The sequence below is a fragment of the Melanerpes formicivorus genome, unplaced genomic scaffold, assembly GCF_026170545.1.
Source record: "Melanerpes formicivorus ecotype bairdi unplaced genomic scaffold, bMelFor1.0.p_v2 SCAF_9, whole genome shotgun sequence".
NCBI lineage: Eukaryota > Metazoa > Chordata > Aves > Piciformes > Picidae > Melanerpes > Melanerpes formicivorus.
Window position 1 is genome coordinate 10,452,624 of NW_027142361.1, and position 21,850 is coordinate 10,474,473.

The following is a 21,850-nucleotide window of genomic DNA, read 5'->3' on the forward strand; positions in this document are numbered from 1 at the left end:
AATCTGAAAGTCTTCAACAGTCTTAAATCCAGAGACAATAATGGTCCTTCACTTCCTCATACAGGAAGCCTTAACTTACAAGGATGGGTCACTTTAATTGCTACTCTTTGGTTTCTCTGCTTGAGCTGTTGGTAAAGATCTACGGCAAAACATATGGATGTTGAAGTAATAGCTGTGTCAGACCATTGTGTCTGCGGCTACTGTCTTGTAAACTTTGCACTCAGAATATTTTGTAAAGAACTTGTAGGCAGTAGGTTTATGTCCTGACATTTGCAAACTACCCACTAAGTAAATCAGTATGTCTCAACAGTTAGCAAGCCTTGAAGATAGGGAGTGAGCTCTGAAATGATGAGGAAGCCAGGGACTCCATAATGCTAAAAGCCTGTTTAAACAATTTGTATTTTTAAGTCCTTCTGTTAGTCAAATCCTGATGTGAGTGCTTCCTCTTGCTTAGAGTAATAAATAGAGAAAAGTTCAAGCTCACATTCTATATCCAAATATATTTGGAATATGATATTTTGGTGCTTCTTCACTGTCAACACGGATGTTACCAAAAAAGATTTAGATTATAGCAATATTTAAAGACACCATTCTTCATCGTGAGGGTGAAAAATCATACCCTCCAGTGCAGTATGAGGTATGTGTAATAGGGAATAAAGTGTCCTGCAACTATCTCTGAGCCTTGCAGTGTCCATTGCTAATGGCAACCCTCTTCCAGGTTACTAGCTGTCACTGCAGCACAGAAAGTGAGAGGGCACTCACTCCATCTCTGTCTTCAAAAATGACTAGCCTGTCTGCCTGCTGGCACTCTTCAAATGTCAAAATGCTTGCTGCTTCCACATCAGATGCTATACAGCTTGTTTTCCCCTTTTAATCTTAAACTACTACAGCCTCCACAGGCAAGCCTGAGTAGAGAGAACAGGAGGGAAAAGGAGATGAGAGCTCCCATTGCCCAAGGAGAGGTGAGAATTAGCAATAACCTTCCATTTATTTCAGCATAGGATGCAGCCAGCTCTTTCCTCTTGTCGAGGGGTTGGAAGGGAAAGGCCGTGCCTTCTCCTCCCCCCGGAAAGTGAAGAAAAAAAATTCACAGCTGAATTAGCAAAGCAGTGGGTGCTGTATATTTACAAAGCAATTTAGGGAACGCAGGGAAATATATACAGAATTTACAGGATTTATAATATATACAAAAATATACAACAAAGTAGCACAGAAATGAGAGTTCCCCCCTCTGCTGTTTGTGGTGGTTTAGGCTGGGTGCTGGCCCGGATGCCACTGCACAGAACACACCTGGGAGGTCCCTACGGATGGGCCCAGCCCAGGGGGTGGTCACAGGCAGGCATTCCATCACATAATGCCCTGCTCCCCTATAAAATGCCCATGCGGGGTCTTCACTTCCTCTTTCGTCCCCAGCTGCAGCCTAGGTAAAATGGCGTGAGCTGCCTCCCTTGGGCCTGCCCAGGCCCAAGGCTGAGTTGGGGGGGAGGAAAGAGCCCTGGGGGGGGGGGGTTGGGTGTATCCCCAGGTGGGGATGGGATGTTCTTGGGTATGTTCTCGGATCACTCTCTTTGTCACGGTGATTGTGGTTCGCTGTAAAGCTTTCATTGGTGTTTGTTTCTAAATTGTTTTTCTATTTAAACTTTCCATCACTTTTGCAATCCCTTTGTCTGAGTCGTTGTTTCTGCCCTGTGGTGGGGAGGGGGTTTGCCCCAACCCATTACACTGTTCATACTGTCCATCCAATCCAAGACGATATTTACAGTTTGTGAGTAAAGTTCATAGTCCATCTGGCTATGCTCAGAGGTAGATGATTAAAAAGTCCAAGAAAATCAGAAAATGAGAAAAATAGAAAAAAGTTCATTTCTTCGCCGACAAAACAAAGAAAAGGGAAACAGGGATTCTCAGGGTCTCTTAGTTGACTCAGGGCTCTCAGGGATCTCAGGGTTTGTGCACCGTAGATTCTTCATTGACTCTTCCTTTGGACGCGATGTAGCTATACAACAGTTTGAAATTAACCTCTTTCAGCTAAAGTTAAATTTCTTTGTGGAATACACTGAATTTCACCATTCATTCTCTTGCATTACCCATTAAGTGTGACCTGGACCTTCAGCTGAAACCACCCCTCGGACAGGTTTAGCCTCTCCTGAGGGTGAAAATGCCCAAACATTTTTACCTAACAGGTACTTTTCTCTAACAACAGGAACTCTATAACCTTCTACTTTCTGTAGCAGTTCTGAATGTGCAGGTCCAGCTCAGTTCACTGAACCTCTACTATTTACCAGCCAGGTTGCTTGTGCTAAATGTTTTTCCCAGTTTTTCAAAGATCCACCCCCCATGGCTTTAAGAGTGGTCTTCAACAAACCGTTGTAGCGTTCAATCTTCTCTGAAGCTGGTGCATAGCAGGGAATATGGAATATCCACTCAATACCGTGCTCTTTTGCCCAGTTCTTTACAAGGTTGTTCTTGAAATGAGTTCCGTTGTCTGACTCAATCCTCTCTGGAGTTCCGTGTCTCCACAGGATCTGTCTCTCCATACCAAGAATGGTGTTGCGTGCAGTTGCATGTGGAACTGGATAAGTTTCCAACCATCCAGTGTTTGCCTCCACCATAGTAAGCACATATTGCTTACCAGAACAAGAACGTGGTAGAGTGATGTAGTCAATCTGCCAAGCTTCACCATACTTGTACTTGGACCAACTGTCACCATACCACAAGGGCTTAAGTCGTTTTGCCTCTTTAATAGCAGCACAAATGTCACAGTCATGGATGACTTGTGTGATAGCATCCATGGAAATGTCTATGGATCTGTCACGAGCCCATTGGTATGTTGCATCTCTGTCTTGATGTCCTGACAAATCATGAGCCCACCGAGCTAAGAATATTTCACCTCGGTGTTTCCAGATGAGATCAAGATTAGAGTCCATGTCTACTTGAGAAACTCTTGCAGCTAGATCTGCCTGATGGTTGTGTTGCTGTTCCTCACTAGCTTTGCTCTTAGGAATGTGAGCATCAATGTGTCTCACTTTCACTGGAATTCTCTCGATTCGGTCAGCAATGTCCTGCCACAGGTTGGCTGCCCAAATGGGTTTTCCTTTCCTCTGCCAACCACTCTTCTTCAGGTTCTTTAGCCAACCCCATAGAGCATTGGCTACCATCCATGAGTCGGTGTAGAGATAAAGCTTTGGCCATCTCTCACGTTCAGCCACGTCGAGAGCTAGCTGGACAGCTTTTACCTCTGCGAACGGACTGGATTCTCCTTCTCCATCCTTCGCCTCTGCAACTCGGCGTGTTGGACTCCACACTGCAGACTTCCACCTTCGCTTGTTTCCAACAAGACGACAGGAACCATCTGTGAACAAAGCATATTTCTTTTCATCATCAGAAAGGTCATTGTAAGGAGGAGCTTCCTCAGCACAAGTTACTTTCTCCTCTGCAGGTTTGGCACAGTTGGTACCTTCAGACCAACTTGAGATCACCTCCACTAGACCAGGTCTTTCAAGATTTCCCATTCGAGCTCTCTGTGTTATCAGAGCCATCCACTTAGACCATGTTGAGTCTGTGGCATAATGTGGTGTGCAGCCTTTGCCTTTGAACATCCAATTCAAAACTGGTAATCTGGGAGCTAAGAGAAGTTGTGATTCAGTTCCAATCACTTCAGAAGATGCTTTTACTCTTTCATAGGCAGCTAAAATTTCTTTCTCTGTTGGAGTATAATTAGCCTCTGAACGTCTGTAACCTCGACTCAGAAACCAAGAGGTCCTCCACGTGTCTCACCTGGAGCTTTTTGCCACAAGCACCAGGTTAGACCATTGTCACTTGCAGCCGTGTGCAAAATGTTCTTAATGTCTGGACCATCTTGGACAGGTCCCAGACCCATTGCATGAACTACCTCTTGCTTTATTTGGTGAAAGGCTGCTTGTTGTTCAGGTCCCCAGTGGAAACTGTTTCTCTTTCGAGTCACGTCATACAGAGGATTCACAATCTGACTGTATCCAGGAATGTGCAGTCTCCAAAATCCCACTATCCCCAAGAAACGTAGGGTCTCTTGCTTGTTTGTGAGACTTGCCATGGTAGAGACTCTATTTACCACATCCACTGGAATGTGTCGGCGTCCATCCTGCCACCGCACTCCCAGAAACTGAATTTCTGTGGTAGGTCCTTTCACCTTGTCTCGCTTGATGGCAAAACCTGCATTCAGAAGAATGTCAATGATTTTATTACCTTTCTCGAAGACTTCCTCAGCAGTTTTACCCCAGACGATGATATCATCGATGAACTGGATGTGTTCTGGAGCACCACCTTTCTCCAGAGCATCGTGGATCACTGCATGACAGATGCTTGAGCTATGGATCCAGCCCATTGGCAGTCTGTTGAAAGTGTACTGGATTCCTCTCCAGGTGAAAGCAAACTGAGGCCTGCATTCCTCTGCTATGGGAATAGGGAAAAATGCATTAGCAATGTCTATGGTAGCATACCATTTGGCCTCTTTGGATTCCAGCTCATACTGTAGCTCCATCATGTCTGGTACTGCTGCACTCATAGGTGGTGTCACTTCATTCAGGGCTCGGTAGTCTACTGTCAGACGCCAGTCTCCATTCTGCTTTCGCACAGGCCACACTGGACTGTTGAAAGGTGAATGTGTTTTGCTGACGACTTTCTGACTCTCCAACTGACGAATCAGATTCTGAATGGGCAACAAAGAGTCACGGTTGCTTCTGCATAGTCTGTGATGCACAGTCTGAGAAGCAACCGGCAATTTAATGTCCTGTATCTTATGTTGTCCCACAACTGCAGATTCATCAGAAAGCTCAGGTCTAGCAGACAGCCTCAGTTTTTGTCCATCAATTTCTATAGAAGCTACTCCAAAAGCCCATTTGTAGCCTCTAGGGTCTTTGAAACACCCTTCTCTCAGAAAATCAATTCCCAAAATACAAGGTGCGTCAGGTCCGGTCACAACTGTATGCTTCCTCCATTGTTTACCAGTTAAACTTATATTAACCTCCATCTTACTTAACTCTTGAGATCCACCAGTGACTCCCTTTATTAGAATAAAAGCTTTATTAGAATAAACCAAACCAGGTTGGAAGAGACCTTCAAGATCATCGTGTCCAACCCATCAACCAATCCAACCCACCCAAACAGCTAACCCATGGCACCAAGCACCCCATCAAGTCTCCTTCTGAACACCTTCAATGACGGCGACTCCACCACCTCCCCGGGCAACCTATTCCATAGCGCAATCACTCTTTCTGTATAGAACTTCTTCCTAACATCCAACCTGAACCTCCCCTGGCGCAGCCTGAGACTGTGTCCTCTTGTTCTGGTACTGGGTGCCTGGGAGAAGAGACCATCATCAGCCTGTCTACAACCTCCCTTCAGGTAGTTGTAGAGAGTGATAAGGTCACCCCTGAGTCTCCTCTTCTCCAGGTGTGGCCAGTTGATGTTGCCCCCTTAAGAAAGGGAATATGGTGGACGGAAGTTGGTAAACGGAAGGAATAATCTAAACTAATTTCATTGGAGGAGTGGGAGGAAGCACCTTCTGAGCTGGGACAGCAGGAGGGTATACTGGGTATTTCCAGTATTTTATCTTCAGTCTTTCTTCCGCCTTTTCTTCGTGCAGCAGCTCTGTCTTGTGCTGGGCTTTCTGCCAAGGCCTCGGCCTTGAAGTCCAGATACCAGGCCTGTATTAACTCCCTTCCAATTAACACGAACTGCTTCTAATTTTTTTTTTCCTCTCTTTTCTTTCTCTTTCTATCCCATTCTGGGGAAAGAGGGGAAGAGAGGGGAGAGCGGAGGTGGGGAACCCCCTCTCTGTCCGAGGGGGGTTACTCTCATTTCTGTGTTACTCTGTTGTATATCTTTGTATATATTGTAGATATTGTAAATTTGTAAATATTCCCCTGCATACCCTACATTGCTTTGTAAATATAGCTCCACTGCTTTGCTAATTCAGCTTGCGAGTTTTTTTTCCTTTCCCTTCAATTTTTTTTTCCCTTTTACTTCACAGGGGGGAGGGAAGAGGCTTCTTGGCCTTACCCTTCCACCCACCACATTTTTTTTTATTGGCGCCCAACGTGGGGCAGATAATTAGTTTAATTTATTACTTGATTGATTTAGTGTTTTCTAGCTGAATTAGCAAACATGAAGGTATTGTGGTTTGTGGAGCGATTATTCTTTTCAATTTTTGGGGCTCTGATTTACAGATATTGTTTGGGTTTGATTTTGGATTACCTGGGTAAATATTTGGTGCGGACAATTTATATGTGGGTTATGTATAGAGTTAGATTATGGTATGGAAAATGTATTAATTTCTTATGGCCAGTGAGATACAGGAATGTTACCTCCACCACTCTCCCAATTGAGATAAAGGGTTTTAAGATTCCGCCTGAGGAGACAGTAACTTTAGGTGATGCCTGGGATCCAAAGGTGATTTATGTGAAGTGTATAATTCTGCTGCTGGTGATAACTAATGTGTTTTCTCTGTATGCCTTGTGGCAAGAGAAAAAGGTGTCCAGGGCGTGTTTTGTTATTAAAACTAGATCAAAAGGAAAACGCCATGGCTCTCGATCAGTCCCAGAGTCATCTAGTGACGAGGACTGTGGAGAACCCGTGTCAGTCAAAAAGAAGGCTAAAAAGTTAATTGGTAAAGCAGCTCTAAATGACTTTGCTGATTCTGGCAAGCAGCCAAGGGCATCGGCTGGTATCAACATGGCACCTACTCCTTCACCTACTCCTTCTCCTCCTTCTTCTTCTCCGTCGGCCATTAATGGAGCAACGTCACTTCCACCCACTCCCTCGGTCGGACCGGAAGTCACTGCCCCAGCAGCTGATTTATCTCAGGACCTGTCAGCTTCCATTAAGGTGGCTGTAAATTCAAACACAGCTCCAGTCAAGGTGGCTCCTTTAAAGACTAGAAGTGGAAAGGCCAAAGATGGAGAAGAAGAGGAGGAGACTGATCCTGGTGAGGGGTCCTCCTGCTCAGGAGGAAGAGAAGGTTTGTTTTAAAGATCTAGCTAACCTAGTGAGATCAAAGCAGGATAGAGATGAAGTTAGGAAGGCAGCTGGCAAAGGTGGTTCTCAGCTTAAAGAGATCCTTAGGAGAATGACAGCAGGATTTTATGGGCAAAGAATTTAGGGAGATGAAGATGAAGATGATATTTTGGAGTGTTCTTCTCCACGGGAGGAATTGCGAAATGTCCGTAAAGATTTCACCAGGGCAGATAAGGAGCCAGTTCTAGCTTGGCTTAGTAGGTGTTATGATACAGGTGCTTCAGCTCTAACAGTTGGAGATAAGTCAGCAGCTCAGTTAGGAACTCTTTCAAGGGACAATGGAATAGATAGACATCTAGGCGAAGCTCTCGGCAAGGTTAATCTGTGGATACGCCTTTTAATGGCAGTTGCCCTGAGATACCCTTCCCGAGATGATCTTCCCTGGAATCCTAAACCCTGGACTACCATAGATGAGGGAATTAAGCGCTTGAGAGAATTTGCTGTTAGAGAGCTACTCTATGGTGAACATGAAACTCTGAATCCTGATGACATTCCTGTGGGTATTGGTCTTGCTAAAAAGATCATCAAACTTGCTCCTTCCAATTATGCAAACATTCTGGCAAGCGGAATTGTGTCAAGAAGTTATGGTGGAGCTTCTCCCACGGTTGGCCAATTCAGTGATCAAATGAGACAATTGGAGGATAGCATGACACGTGGTTCTTTGGTTTCAGCCATTAAAACGATGTCTGGTGATATTCAGAATTGCATAAGAGAGTTAAAAGATTCCATATCCCAATTGGCACAAAGGGATAATTTCAATTCTTCCTCCAGGTGGGTACAAGTTTCATCTGTGAGGAATACACGTCCTCCAAGGAGGTCATTCCAAAACAGGATATTCCAAAGCAGGTCATTCCAAAACAGACCACCAAGGCAATCACGTAGAACTATTTGGATAACTCTGTGTGAGAGTCTAATAAGTTTGTCTCTCTCTATGTGAGTCAACAAAGATAAAGTGATAGCAGAGCCACTGGAAAGAAGGTGGAAAGAATCCTGTCCACCAATCCTGTATGCAAATCAGCTTGTGATTGCATCGTGATAACACGGGACTACAACAATAGGACCCAAGGACCCAGCCATCACACCTTTAGGGCAAGATAATCACCACCTGTTTCCTGAGCCCTGTCTGGATGGAAACGGGGTAGACGGAGATTCCCCCCTCCTCCAGCCAGGGTCTTGCCCAAACACACAGATTTCCTGCCACTGGAATTCCTGAGGGACAATATTTGACTACATACCTAAGGACTAAAAAACTGTATAAAAGACTTGAGCAACTACTGGTTTGTAGAGAGAAACAGAAGAGAGAAACAGAGGAGAGAAACAGAGGAGAAAAACGGGGAGAAAAACGGAGATGAAGGAAAACACAGGAGACGGGCCAGGCCGCTGAGAAGAGAAAGCCGGGACGATGCTGCTCCGGAGAAAAGAAGCTGCCCGGAGGACCACAGCTCCAGCCAAATCCTCAGCACCGTTCCTGTATCAACCCAACATCTCCCCAGAGGACCACAGCTGTTCTCCAGCAAAAGCCTCACCACGGTTTCTCTACAAACCCAACATCTCCTGCAGCACCTTTCCACCACAGACTTTAACTGTCTTGGGGGGGATGAGGGGTGTGGTAATATCACAGTATCACAGTATCACTTAGGTTGGAAAGGACCTCGAGGATCATCGAGTCCAACCTGACACCGCAGACCCCATGACTAGACCATGGCACCAAGTGCCACGACCAATCTCCCCCTGAACGCCTCCAGGGTCGATGACTCAACCACCTCCCTGGGCAACCCATTCCAATGCCGAATGACTCGCTCGGTGAAGAACTTCCTCCTCACCTCGAGTCTGAACCTCCCCTGGCGCAGCTTGAGACTGTGTCCCCTTGTTCTGGTGCTGGTTGCCTGGGAGAAGAGGCCAACTCCCTCCTGGCTACAACCACCCTTCAGGTAGTTGTAGAGGGCAATAAGGTCACCCCTGAGCCTCCTCTTCTCCAGGCTAAACAATCCCAGCTCCCTCAGCCTCTCCTCATAGGGCTTGCGTTCAAGGCCTCTCACCAGCCTTGTTGCCCTTCTCTGGACACGCTCAAGTGTCTCAATGTCCTTCTTAAACTGAGGAGCCCAGAACTGGACACAGTACTCAAGGTGCGGCCTAACCAGAGCAGAGTACAGGGGCACTATGACCTCCCTGCTCCTGCTGGCCACACTATTCCTAATGCAGGCCAGAATGCTATTGGCCCTCCTGGCCACCTGAGCACACTGCTGGCTCATATTCAGGTGGCTGTCGATCAGCACCCCCAGGTCCCTCTCTGTCTGGGAGCTCTCCAGCCACTCCGACCCCAGCCCATACCTCTGCATGGGATTGCCATAGCCAAAGTGCAGCACTCGGCACTTGGACTTGTTGAAAGCCATCCCATTGGACTCTGCCCATCTTTCCAGTCGGTCGAGGTCCCTCTGCAGAGCCTTTCTACCCTCTAATTGACTAACATCTGCCCCTAACTTTGTGTCATCTGCAAACTTGCTGATGACTGACTCTACCCCTTCATCCAGATCATCAACGAATATGTTGAAGAGGACAGGGCCCAGCACTGATCCCTGGGGGACACCACTGGTGACTGGCCTCCAGCTGGATGCGGCACCGTTCACGACCACTCTCTGGGCCCGGCCCTCCAGCCAGTTCCTAACCCAGCACAGAGTGTAGTGGTCCAAGCCACGGGCTGACAGCTTAGTCAGCAGTTTGCTGTGGGGGACGGTGTCAAAGGCCTTGCTGAAGTCTAGGTAGACCACATCCACAGGCCTCCCCACATCCACCAGGCGGGTCACCTGATCATAGAAAGAGATCAGGTTGGAGAGGCAGGATCTGCCCTTCCTGAATCCATGTTGGCTGGACCTGAGCCCTTGGCCATCCTTCAGGTGCGCAGTTATTGCTGCCAGGATAATCTGCTCCATCACTTTCCCTGGCACTGAGGTCAGGCTGACCGGCCTGTAGTTTCCAGGTTCCTCCATCCGACCCTTCTTGTGGATGGGGACCACGTTGGCCAGTTTCCAGTCATCTGGGACCTCACCGGTGAGCCAGGACTGGAGGAAAATGATGGAGAGTGGCCTAGCTAGCACATCCGCCAGCTCTCTCAGCACCCTAGGATGGATCCCATCTGGTCCCATGGACTTGTGGATATCCAAGTGGCTCAGCAGGTCCCGAACTAACTCCTCATGGATTTCCAGGGTATTACTCTGCTCCCCGACCCCAACGCCCAGCTCTGGAGACCACTCGTCCTGAACTCCTGCCTTGCTGTTAAACATTGAGGTAAAGAAGGTGTTCAGGACCTCAGCTTTATCCTCATCCTCAGTAACTGTGTTCCCCTCCAGGTCCACTAGGGAGTTCAGGTTCTTCCTGCCCTTCTTCTTATTGTTAATATATTTATAAAAATGCTTTTTATTATCTTTGACTGAGGTGGCCAGCTTCAGTTCCAGCTGGGCCTTAGCCTCCCTAATTTTATTCCTACATAATCTAACAGCTTCCTTGAACATACCTCGAGAAGCCTTCCCCTCCTTCCAAAGGTGATACAGCCTCCTCTTCCCCCTTAAATCCTCCAGGAGCTGCTTGCTCATCCAGGCTGGTCGCCTTCCCCGCCGGCTTGCCTTCCGGCACATGGGAACCGCCAATTCCTTTGCCTTCAAGAGCTCCTGTTTGAAGTAGGTCCAACCCTCCTGAACCCCTTGGTTCATGAGGGCTGGTACCCAGGGGACTTTGCAGACAAGTTTTTTAAATAGGCTGAAGTTCGCCCTTCGGAAGTCCAAGGTGGAGGTTCTGTTGGTGCTCCTCCCTATCTCCCTGCATATTGAAAACTTCACCATCTCGTGGTCACTGCACCCCAGGCAGCCTCCCACGACCACATCTCCCACCAGCCCTTCCCTATTGCAGAACAGCAGGTCAAGCAGAGCCTGTCCCCTGGTAGGCTCGCTTAACAGCTGTGTCAGGAAGCAGTCCTCCATTCGCTCCAGGAATCTTCTGGACTGCCTCCTCCCTGCTGAATTAAGTTCCCAGCAGATATCTGGGAGGTTGAAGTCACCAACAAGGACAAGATCAGATGATCTTGAGACAGCCTCCAGTTGCTTGTAGAACAACTCATCAGCCACCTCATCCTGGTTGGGTGGTCTGTAACAGATTCCAATCAGGATGTCAGACTTGTTAGGTTGTCCTCTGATTTTGACCCACAGGCTCTCAACTACCTCATCTTCCACCACAAGTTGTGTGGCAGAGATTGACTCTCTAATATACAGAGCCACCCCTCCTCCTCTTCTCCCTCGCCTGTCCCTCCTAAAGAGCCTGTAACCCCCCATTGTAGCACTCCAATCGTGGGTGCTGTCCCACCAAGTTTCTGAGATGGCGACTACATCATAGTCGCCCTGATGGATTAGGACCTCCAACTCCTCTTGCTTGTTGCCCAGGCTGCGTGCATTGGTGTACATGCATCGCAGCTGGGTTCCTGACTTCTCAACTGACCCTACCTTGCGCCCTACTCTTACCTCTGCAGAGGGACCGATTGCCTCACCCACCCCCTTCAGACCTAGTTTAAAGCCCTCCTAATGAGCCCTGCCAACTCCAGTGCCAGGACTCTTTTACCCCTTCTAGATAGATGCACCCCATCAGGACCCAGCAGGTCAGGTGCAGTGAAAGTTGCCCCGTGGTCATAGAACCCAAAGTTCTGCCGCTGGCACCATCCCCTGAGCCAATTGTTGATGGTGTGGGTTCTCCCATTCCTCTCAGTGTACACCCCTGACACTGAAGGAATTGAGCAGAACACCACTTGAGCTCCTGACACCACTTGAGCTCCTTTCCTCTTCTATCTCTCGTCTCTCTCTCTCTCTCTCTTTATTTTCTCCCTCTCCCTTTCTTATGTCCACTTTCTCTATGTAATAAATAGTCTAGCTGTTGATACTTTGGCCTCGTTTGCGCCTTTAATTTCACAACACGGGAATATTTAAAAGAACTGTGTCTCCGGACCGAGACATTTAATGTCTCCGGACCGTGACACTCTGCGTGATCAGTTTGGTGAGAACATGAACCGCTGGGATGGCCAACCAACTTCTAATCTTTTCAGGAGACTGAGGGAATTGCAAAGTGGCAGAACCCGAGGTAGCAATACCAGAAGGGTAGCTGTTACTTCCACAGTTCCCCAGAACGACTCTTATGGCTCCAACAGTGGCTCCAGTTATAACATGCAAAGTTATAACCCAGCAAACTATGTGCAATGCACATGTGGGCATGTTCCCCATAACTAGGGGTGCCCTGCCTCCCGCCAGGGGGAGGAGAGGGATAACAGAGATAATAGAATCTATTGGGATGTGTACATCCAGTGACCTGGCACTTCACAATTTCGGAAGTACAGGGCCTTGGTTGACACAGGAGCTCAGTGCACCATAATACCATCAAATTATCAGGGATCAGAGTCTATAACTATTCTGGGAGTCACTGGTGGATCTCAAGAGTTAAGTAAGGTAGAGGTTAATATAAGTTTAACTGGTAAACAATGGAGGAAGCATACAGTTGTGACTGGACCTGATGCACCTTGTATTTTGGGAATTGATTTTCTGAGAGAAGGGCGTTTCAAAGACCCTAGAGGTTACAAATGGGGTTTTGGAGTAGCTTCTATAGAAATTGATGAACAAAAATTGAAGCTATCTGCCAGACCTGAGCTTTCTGATGAATCTGCAGTTGTGGGACAACATAAGATACAGGACATTAAATTGCCGGTTGCTCCTCAGACTGTGCATCACAGACAATACAGAAGCAACCGTGACTCTTTGTTGCCCATTCAGAATCTGATTCGTCAGTTGGAAAGTCAGAAAGTCGTCAGCAAAACTCATTCACCTTTCAACAGTCCAGTGTGGCCTGTGCGGAAGCAGAATGGAGACTGGCGTCTGACGGTAGAGTACCGAGCCCTGAATGAGGTGACACCACCTATGAGTGCAGCAGTACCAGACATGATGGAGCTACAGTATGAGCTGGAATCCAAAGAGGCCAAATGGTATGCTACCATAGACATTGCTAATGCATTTTTCTCTATTCCCATAGCAGAGGAATGCAGGCCTCAGTTTGCTTTCACCTGGAGAGGAATCCAGTACACTTTCAACAGACTGCCAATGGGCTGGATTCACAGCTCAAGCATCTGTCATGCAGTAATCCACGATGCTCTGGAGAAAGGCGGTGCTCCAGAACACATCCAGTTCATCGATGATATCATTGTCTGGGGTAAAACTGCTGAGGAAGTCTTTGAGAAAGGTAACAAAATCATTGACATTCTTCTGAATGCAGGTTTTGCCATCAAACGAGACAAGGTGAAAGGACCTACCACAGAGATTCAGTTTCTGGGAGTGCGGTGGCAGGATGGACGCCGACACATTCCAGTGGATGTGGTAAATAGAGTCTCTACCATGGCAAGTCCCACAAACAAGCAAGAGACCCTACGTTTCTTAGGGACAGTGGGATTTTGGAGACTGCACATTCCTGGATACAGTCAGATTGTGAAACCTCTGTATGATGTGACTCGAAAGAGAAACCATTTCCACTGGGGACCTGAACAACAAGCAGCCTTTGACCAGATAAAGCAAGAGGTGATTCAAGCAATGGGTCTGGGACCTGTCCGAGATGGTCCAGACATTAAGAACATTTTGTACACAGCTGCAAGTGACAATGGTCCAACCTGGTGCTTGTGGCAAAAAGCTCCAGGTGAGACACGTGGACGACCTCTTGGTTTCTGGAGTCGAGGTTACAGAGGTTCAGAGGCTAATTACACTCCAACAGAGAAAGAAATTCTAGCTGCCTATGAAGGAGTAAAAGCATCTTCTGAAGTGATTGGAACTGAATCACAACTTCTTCTAGCTCCCAGATTACCAGTTTTGAATTGGATGTTCAAAGGCAAAGGATCCACACCATATCATGCCACAGACTCAACCTGGTCCAAGTGGATGGCTCTGGTAACAGAGAGAGCTCGAATGGGAAATCTTGAAAGACCTGGTCTAGTGGAGGTGATCTCAAGTTGGCCTGAAGGTGTCAACTGTGCCAAACCTGCAGAGGAGAAAGTAACTCGTGCTGAGGAAGCTCCTCCTTACAATGACCTTTCTGATGATGAAAAGGAATATGCTTTGTTCACAGACGGTTCCTGTCGTCTTGTTGGAAACAAGCGAAGGTGGAAGTCTGCAGTGTGGAGTCCAACACGCCGAGTTGCAGAGGCGAAAGATGGAGAAGGAGAATCCAGTCCGTTCGCAGAGGTAAAAGCTGTCCAGCTAGCTCTCGACGTGGCTGAACGTGAGAGATGGCCAAAGCTTTATCTCTACACCGACTCATGGATGGTAGCCAATGCTCTATGGGGTTGGCTAAAGAACTGGAAGAAGAGTGGTTGGCAGAGGAAAGGAAAACCCATTTGGGCAGCCAACCTGTGGCAGGACATTGCTGATCGAATCGAGAGAATTCCAGTGAAAGTGAGACACATCGATGCTCACATTCCTAAGAGCAAAGCTACTGAGGAACAGCAACACAACCATCAGGCAGATCTAGCTGCAAGAGTTTCTCAAGTAGACATGGACTCTAATCTTGATCTCGACTGGAAACACCGAGATGAGATATTCTTAGCTCGGTGGGCTCATGATTCGTCAGGACATCAAGGCAGAGATGCAACATACCAATGGGCTCGTGACAGATCCATAGACATTTCAATGGATGCTATCACACAAGTCATCCATGACTGTGACATTTGTGCTGCTATTAAGCAGGCAAAATGACTTAAACCCTTGTGGTATGGTGACAGATGGTCCAAGTACAAGTATGGTGAAGCTTGGCAGATTGACTACATCACTCTACCACATTCTCGTTCTGGTAAGCAATACGTGCTTACTATGGTAGAGGCAAACACTGGATGGTTGGAAACTTATCCAGTTCCACATGCAACTGCACGCAACACCATTCTCGGTCTGGAGAGACAGATCCTGTGGAGACATGTAACTCCAGAGAGGATTGAGTCAGACAACGGAACTCATTTCAAGAACAACCTTGTAAAGAGCTGGGCAAAAGAGCACGGTATTGAGTGGATATTCCATATTCCCTACTATGCACCAGCTTCAGGGAAGATTGAACGCTACAATGGTTTGTTGAAGACCACTCTCAAAGCCATGGGAGGTGGATCTTTGAAAAACTGGGAAAAACATTTAGCACAAGCAACCTGGCTGGTAAGTAGTAGAGGTTCAGTGAACCGAGCTGGACCTGCACATTCAGATTTGCTACGGAAAGTAGAAGGTGATAGAGTTTCTGTTGTTAGAGAAAAGAATCTGTTAGGTAAAACTGTTTGGGTATTTTCACCCTCAGGAGAGGCTAAACCTGTCCGAGGGGTGGTTTCAGCTGAAGGTCCGGGTCACACTTATTGGGTAATGCAAGAGAATGGTGAAATTCAGTGTATTCCACAAAGAAATTTAACTTTAGCTGAAAGAGGTTAACTTTGAACTGTTGTACAGCTACATCGCGTCCAAAGGAAGAATCAACGAGACATCTACGGTGCACGAACCCTGAGATCCCTGAGAGCCCTGAGTCAACTAAGAGACCCTGAGAATACCTGTTTCCCTTTTCTTCGCTTCGTCGGCGAAGAAATGAACTGTTTTCCATTTTTCTCATTTCCTGATTTTCTTGGACTTTTGAATCATCTACATCTGAGCATAGCCGGAATGGACTATGAACTTTGCTCACGAACTGTAAATATCGTCTTGGATTGGATGGACAGTGTGAACAGCCAATGAAATTTTTTAGAAGGGGTGGACTGTGGCCGGTTGACGCTGTCCCCTTAAGAAAGGGAATATGGTGGACGGAAGTTGGTAAATGGAAGGAATAATCTAAACTAATTTCATTGGAGGAGTGGGAGTAAGCACCTTCTGAGCTGGGACAGCAGGAGGGTATACTGGGTTTTTCCAGCATTTTATCTTCAGTCTTGCTTCCGCCTTTTCTTCGTGCAGCAGCTCTGTCTTGTGCTGGGCTTTCTGCCAAGGCCTCGGCCTTGAAGTCCAGATACCAGGCCTGTATTAACTCCCTTCCAATTAACACGAACTGCTTCTAATTTTTTTTTTCCTCTCTTTTCTTTCTCTTTCTATCCCATTCTGGGGAAAGGGGGGGAAGAGAGGGGAGAGCGGAGGTGGGGAACCCCCTCTCTGTCCGAGGGGGGTTACTCTCATTTCTGTGTTACTCTGTTGTATATCTTTGTATATATTGTAGATATTGTAAATTTGTAAATATTCCCCTGCATACCCTACATTGCTTTGTAAATATAGCTCCACTGCTTTGCTAATTCAGCTTGCGAGTTTTTTTTCCTTTCCCTTTAATTTTTTTTTCCCTTTTACTTCACAGGGGGGAGGGAAGAGGCTTCTTGGCCTTACCCTTCCACCCACCACACCAGGCTAAGCAGCCCCAGCTCCCTCAGCCTCTCCTCATAGGGGAGAAGAGTTATAGACTCTGACCCCTGATAATTTGGTGGCATTATGGTGCACTGAGCTCCTGTGTCAACCAAGGCTCTGTACTTCCGAAATTGTGAAGTGCCAGGCCACTGGATGTACACATCCCAATAGATTCTATTGTCTCTGTTATCCCTCTCCTCCCCCTGGCGGGAGGCAGGGCACCCCTAGTTATGGGGAACATGCCCACATGTGCATTGCGCACAGTGTGCAGTGTTATAACTTTGCATGTTAGAACTGGAGCCACTGTTGGAGCTACTAGAGTTGCTCTGGGGAAGTGTGGAAGTAACAGCTACCCTTCTGGTATTGCTACCTCGGGTTCTGCCACTTTGCAATTCCCTCAGTCTCCTGAAAAGATTAGAAGTTGGTTGGCCATCCCAGCGGTTCATGTTCTCACCAAACTGATCACTCAGAGTTATCCAAATAGTCCTATGTGACTGCCTTGGTGGTCTGTTTTGGAATGACCTGTTTTGGAATGACCTCCTTGGAGGATGTGTGTACCTCACAGATGAAACTTGCATCCACCTGGAGGAAGAATTGAAATTATCCCTTTGTGCCAATTGGGATATGGAATTTCTAAATTCATCTTTAACTCTCTTATGCAATTCTGTATATCACCAGACATAGTTTCAATGGCTGAAACCAAAGAAAGATGTGTCATGCTATCCTCCAATTGTCCCATTTGATCACTGAATTGGCCAACCGTAGGAGAAGCTCCACCATAATTCCTTGACACAATCCTGCTTGCCAGAATGTTTGCATAATTAGAAGGAGCAAGTTTGATGATCTTTTTAGCAAGACCAATACCCACAGGAATGTCATCAGGATTCAGAGTTTCATGTTCACCATAGAGTAGCTCTCTAACAGCAAATTCTCTCAAGCGCTTAATTCCCTCATCTATGGTAGTCCAGGGTTTAGGATTCCATGGAAGATCTTCTCGGGAAGGGTATCTCAGGGCAACTGCTATTAAAAGGCGTATCCACAGATTAACCTTACCGAGAGCCCTGCCTAGATGTCTATCTATTTCATTATCCCTCAGGAGAGTTCCTAACTGAGCTGCTGACTTGTCTCCAACTGTTAGAGCTGGAGCACCTGTATCATAACACCTACTAAGCCAAGCTAGAACTGGCTCCTTATCTGCCCTGGTGTAGTCTTTACGGACATTTTCAGCTCCTCCTGCGGAGATGAACACTCAGTTATGTCATCTTCCTCTTGCCCCTCCCCCTCAACTGGTTGCCCTAATAATCCTCCTGCCATTTTCTCAAGGATCTCTTTAAGCTGAGAACCACCTTTGCCAGCTCCTATCCTAGCTGCATCTCTATCCTGCTTTGTTCTCACTAGGTTAGGTAGATCTTTAAAACAAATCTTCTCTTCCTCCTCAGCAGGATTTCTTACAGTAGAGGGCCCCTCACCAGGATCAGTCTCCTGCTCTTCTTTTCCATCAGCTTTGGTCTTTCCACTTCTAGTCTTTAAAACAGCCACCTTAACTGGAGCTGTGTTTGAATTTACAGCCACCTTAATAGAAGCTGACAGGTCCTGAGATAAATCAGCTACTGGGGCAGTGACTTCCGGTCCCACCGAGAGAGTGGGCAGAAATGACGTTGCTCCGTTAATGGCCGACAGAGAAGAAGGAGGAGGAGAAGGAGTAGGCGCCATGTTGATACCAGCCGCCGCCCTTGGCAGTTTGCCAGAATCAGCAGCAAAGTCATTTAGAGCAGCCTTTCCAAATAACTTCTTAGCTTTCTTTTTAACTGACACAGATTCTCCACACTCCTCATCACTAGATGTCTCTGGGACTGATCCAGAGCCACGGCATTTTCTCTTTGATGTAGTTTTAATAACAAAGTACGCCCTGGACATCTTCCTCTCCCGTCGCAAAGAAAACAGTAAATATGCAATTACCATCACCAGCAGCAGATTTATACACATAAAATAAATCACCTTTGGATCCCAGCCATCACCTAAAGTTACTCTCTCCTCCGGCGGAATCTTAAAACCCTTTATCTCAATTGGGAGAGTGGTGGAGGTAACATTTCTGTATCTCGCTGGCCATAATAAATCAATACATTTTCCATACCATAATCTAACTCTATACATAACCCACAGATAAATTGTCCGCACCAAATATTTACCCAGGTAATCCAAAATCAAACCCAAACAATATCTGTAAACCAGAGCCCCAAAAATTGAAAAGAATAGAATAGAATAGAATAAACCAGGTTGGAAGAGACCTTCAAGATCATTGCGCCCAACCTATCACCCAACAGCACCTAATCAACTAACCCATGTAACCAAGCACCCTGTCAAGTCTCCTCCTGAACACCTCCAGTGACGGCGACTCCACCACCTCCCCGGGCAGTCCATTCCAATGGGCAATCACTCTCTCTGTGTAAAAGTCGCTCTACGAACCACAACACCTTCATGTTTGCTAATTCAGATAGAAAACACTAAATCAATCAAGTAATAAATTAAGCTAATTATCCACCCCACGTTGGGTGCCAAGAAAAAAAGAATGTCGAGAGTTGGAAGGGAAAGGCCGTGCCTTCTCCTCCTCCCGGAAAGTGAAGAAAAAAACCTCACAGCTGAATTAGCAAAGCAGTGGGTGCTGTATATTTATAAAGCAATATAGGATATGCAGGGGAATATACAAAATTTACAATATATACAAAAATATACAACAAAGTAGCACAGAAATGAGAGTTCCCCCCTCTGCTGAGGGGGTTCCCCACCTCTGCTCCCCCTTCTCTCCCCCTTTCCCCAGAGAGGGTTAGAAAGAGTGAAAAGAGAAAAAAGAGCAGTGATTAATTAGAAGCACTTAGGCCGTTATGTGTTAGAAAGTTCTTATCTCTTCCCAAGGCCGAGTCTGGCCGAAAGCCCAGAAGCAGCGAGCTGCAAAGCCACCAAAGGAGGGAAGACAGACTGACCAGAAAAGTGCAGGAATGCCCAGGATACTTTGCTGCACTCCCGGTTCAGAAGGTGCTTCCTCCCAATCTACCAATGAAATTAGTTTAGATCTGTCATTTCGTTTACAAACATCTGACCACCATATTCCCTTTCTTAAGGGGACAGCCTCAAACGGTCACACCTCTTCTTTGCCAAGGGCTTGCACCCCACCTCCTCAGCCCTTCAACATCCAGCTTCCTTTCAACCCAGGGCTCTCTGTGCCTTCTTGCCCTGCTACTGAATGCATGTTCCCAAGGGATGGCTTGTAATAGTAAATGGCATTGAGATCCTACATAAAACATTTTACCTGCTTAGGGCTGGAAAGAAGGGCAGATTTCATTGTCCCTGTTTTATAGATAGAAAAAATTAGGTTAATAAAAAGGTTGTCCTGAATTGCTAAACCTGATGCACCAAATATGAACAGACAATTTTCTGGGATCTTACTGACCACACCTGAAGTGTATTAAGGTCCTATTTCACTTTCAAACAGATTGTCTTTACAGCAAGAATACAGTGCAATGCACTACCTGGCCAAAGGTCTGAGTGAGCAGCTCTTTGTTCTGCATCATGATTTTACTTGAGTTAAATTTCAAATAACACTCAATGGGTTGCTGATCAAGGGCTGTGTAAATTACAATGGTATTCCATCTACTTTAACATGGAAACTGCCATGTACAGGTAGGAGAATTGCAGCCTGCATGTGCACAAGGCCCACTTAACAACTGAGTGCAAACACAGCAGATGGTGACAAGGCAGTAGTAGCAAAAAGATAAACCCATCAAATTTAAAGCTAAGCCTAAAGGCAGCTCTACCAAGCTTTTATCATCAGTAACACTGAGTTCCGCAAGTTCTAATATAGTTAAAAAGAAAGGGTGAAAAAGAAAATACTAGCCCTTTGGCACCCCTTTGCAGAGTTCTCTGTGCTGTTCAGAGTTTTGCTCTAGTTTCTGTCAGGAAGCAGCTTTCTGCTCTGATCTGTCCCACAGAAGTTATGCCTGTTCTGTGGTGTACTCAGACCACAGGCTTGCAGGGAGGAAGAGTTTTGCTGTACTTCTTCTTCCTCAGTCTGTCTTCAGGCCAGAAGGTGGACAGACCTACTCTTTCTCAAGAAAGGTGGACATACTCAGAACAGGTGTAAAACAAGGCTACTTATCCCCAGGGCCCAGAACAGTGGACAAGCAGCTACTCAGTTAGTGGTTTACTGAAGCTATGAAATGTCAGATGGAGAATCAGGGAGCTCCAAATTGGCATGTCTTAATGAAATAAACCAAAATAAAAGAAATTAAAGAAATAAAAGAATGCGTGTAAACTCAGCTGCCTTAATCCATTCGCATTCTAACTATTTAATCACAAAGTCAAATAGCTGATTTGTGTGGCTTTCTTATAAAGGGAGGCAAACTGTCTTTAGCTTCGTTAACAAATATTCCAGAAAAAGCAGGAAGCAAAGTTCTAATCTAATTGTGCTATAACCTGATGCCAGTAATTGCGTATCCAATTGCCGAATTACTGGGATTTATCTGTTTTGCCCAAAAAGATTAGATTAGCTTGAGTTTTCAGCCAAGAAGCATTGCTTTTAATTTTCAGAGTCTTTTTGGATCCCTTTGGTAATTTTACAATGGACTAAGACACTTTGGTTGGCAAAACTAGTTCTGGTTACAGTGCTGTTTCAAAGGAGCAGATTTCCTTCTCATTCCAGTCCTATTATCTACTCAGGCTAACAGAGACTGCTTATGAGAACTCCTGGGTAAAAAGCCATTATGGTCAACCCTAAAATCCCCTCACCAAACAGTACATGTGCAGGATTTAAGAGCTTTTTCTGTTCCTTTCTTATTTACAAGGCCTGACATTGAGCTTGAGTTTGACTATATGATCCCAGTTGCACCCATACTGCCTGTACGGGCTGAGTTTGATCTCAGACCAAAAGTTTTCACAATCTATGCCTAAAGAATCTGTTACCACACCCCAGATGTGTGTCAGGGTGAAAAGCAACATACAGGCTGCAGAAGCATGGAAGAGCTAATATAACAGCATAGGCATTCCCATTGAGAGTTGTCACGGTCCGGAGACATTAGATGTCTCGGTCCAGAGACACAGTTCTTTTAAATATTCCCGTGTTGTGAAATTAAAGGCACAAACGAGGCCAAAGTATCAACAGCTAGACTATTTATTACATAAATAAAGTGGACATAAGAAAGGAAGAGGGAGAAAATAGAGAAAGTGGACATAAGAAGGGAAAGGGAGAAAAGAGAGAGAGAGAGAGGGACGAGAGATAGAAGAGGAAAGGAATTATATTACCACACCCCTCATCCCCCCCAAGATAAAGTCTGTGGAGGAAAGGTGCTGCAGGAGATGTTGGGTTTGTAGAGACACCGTGGTGAGGCTTT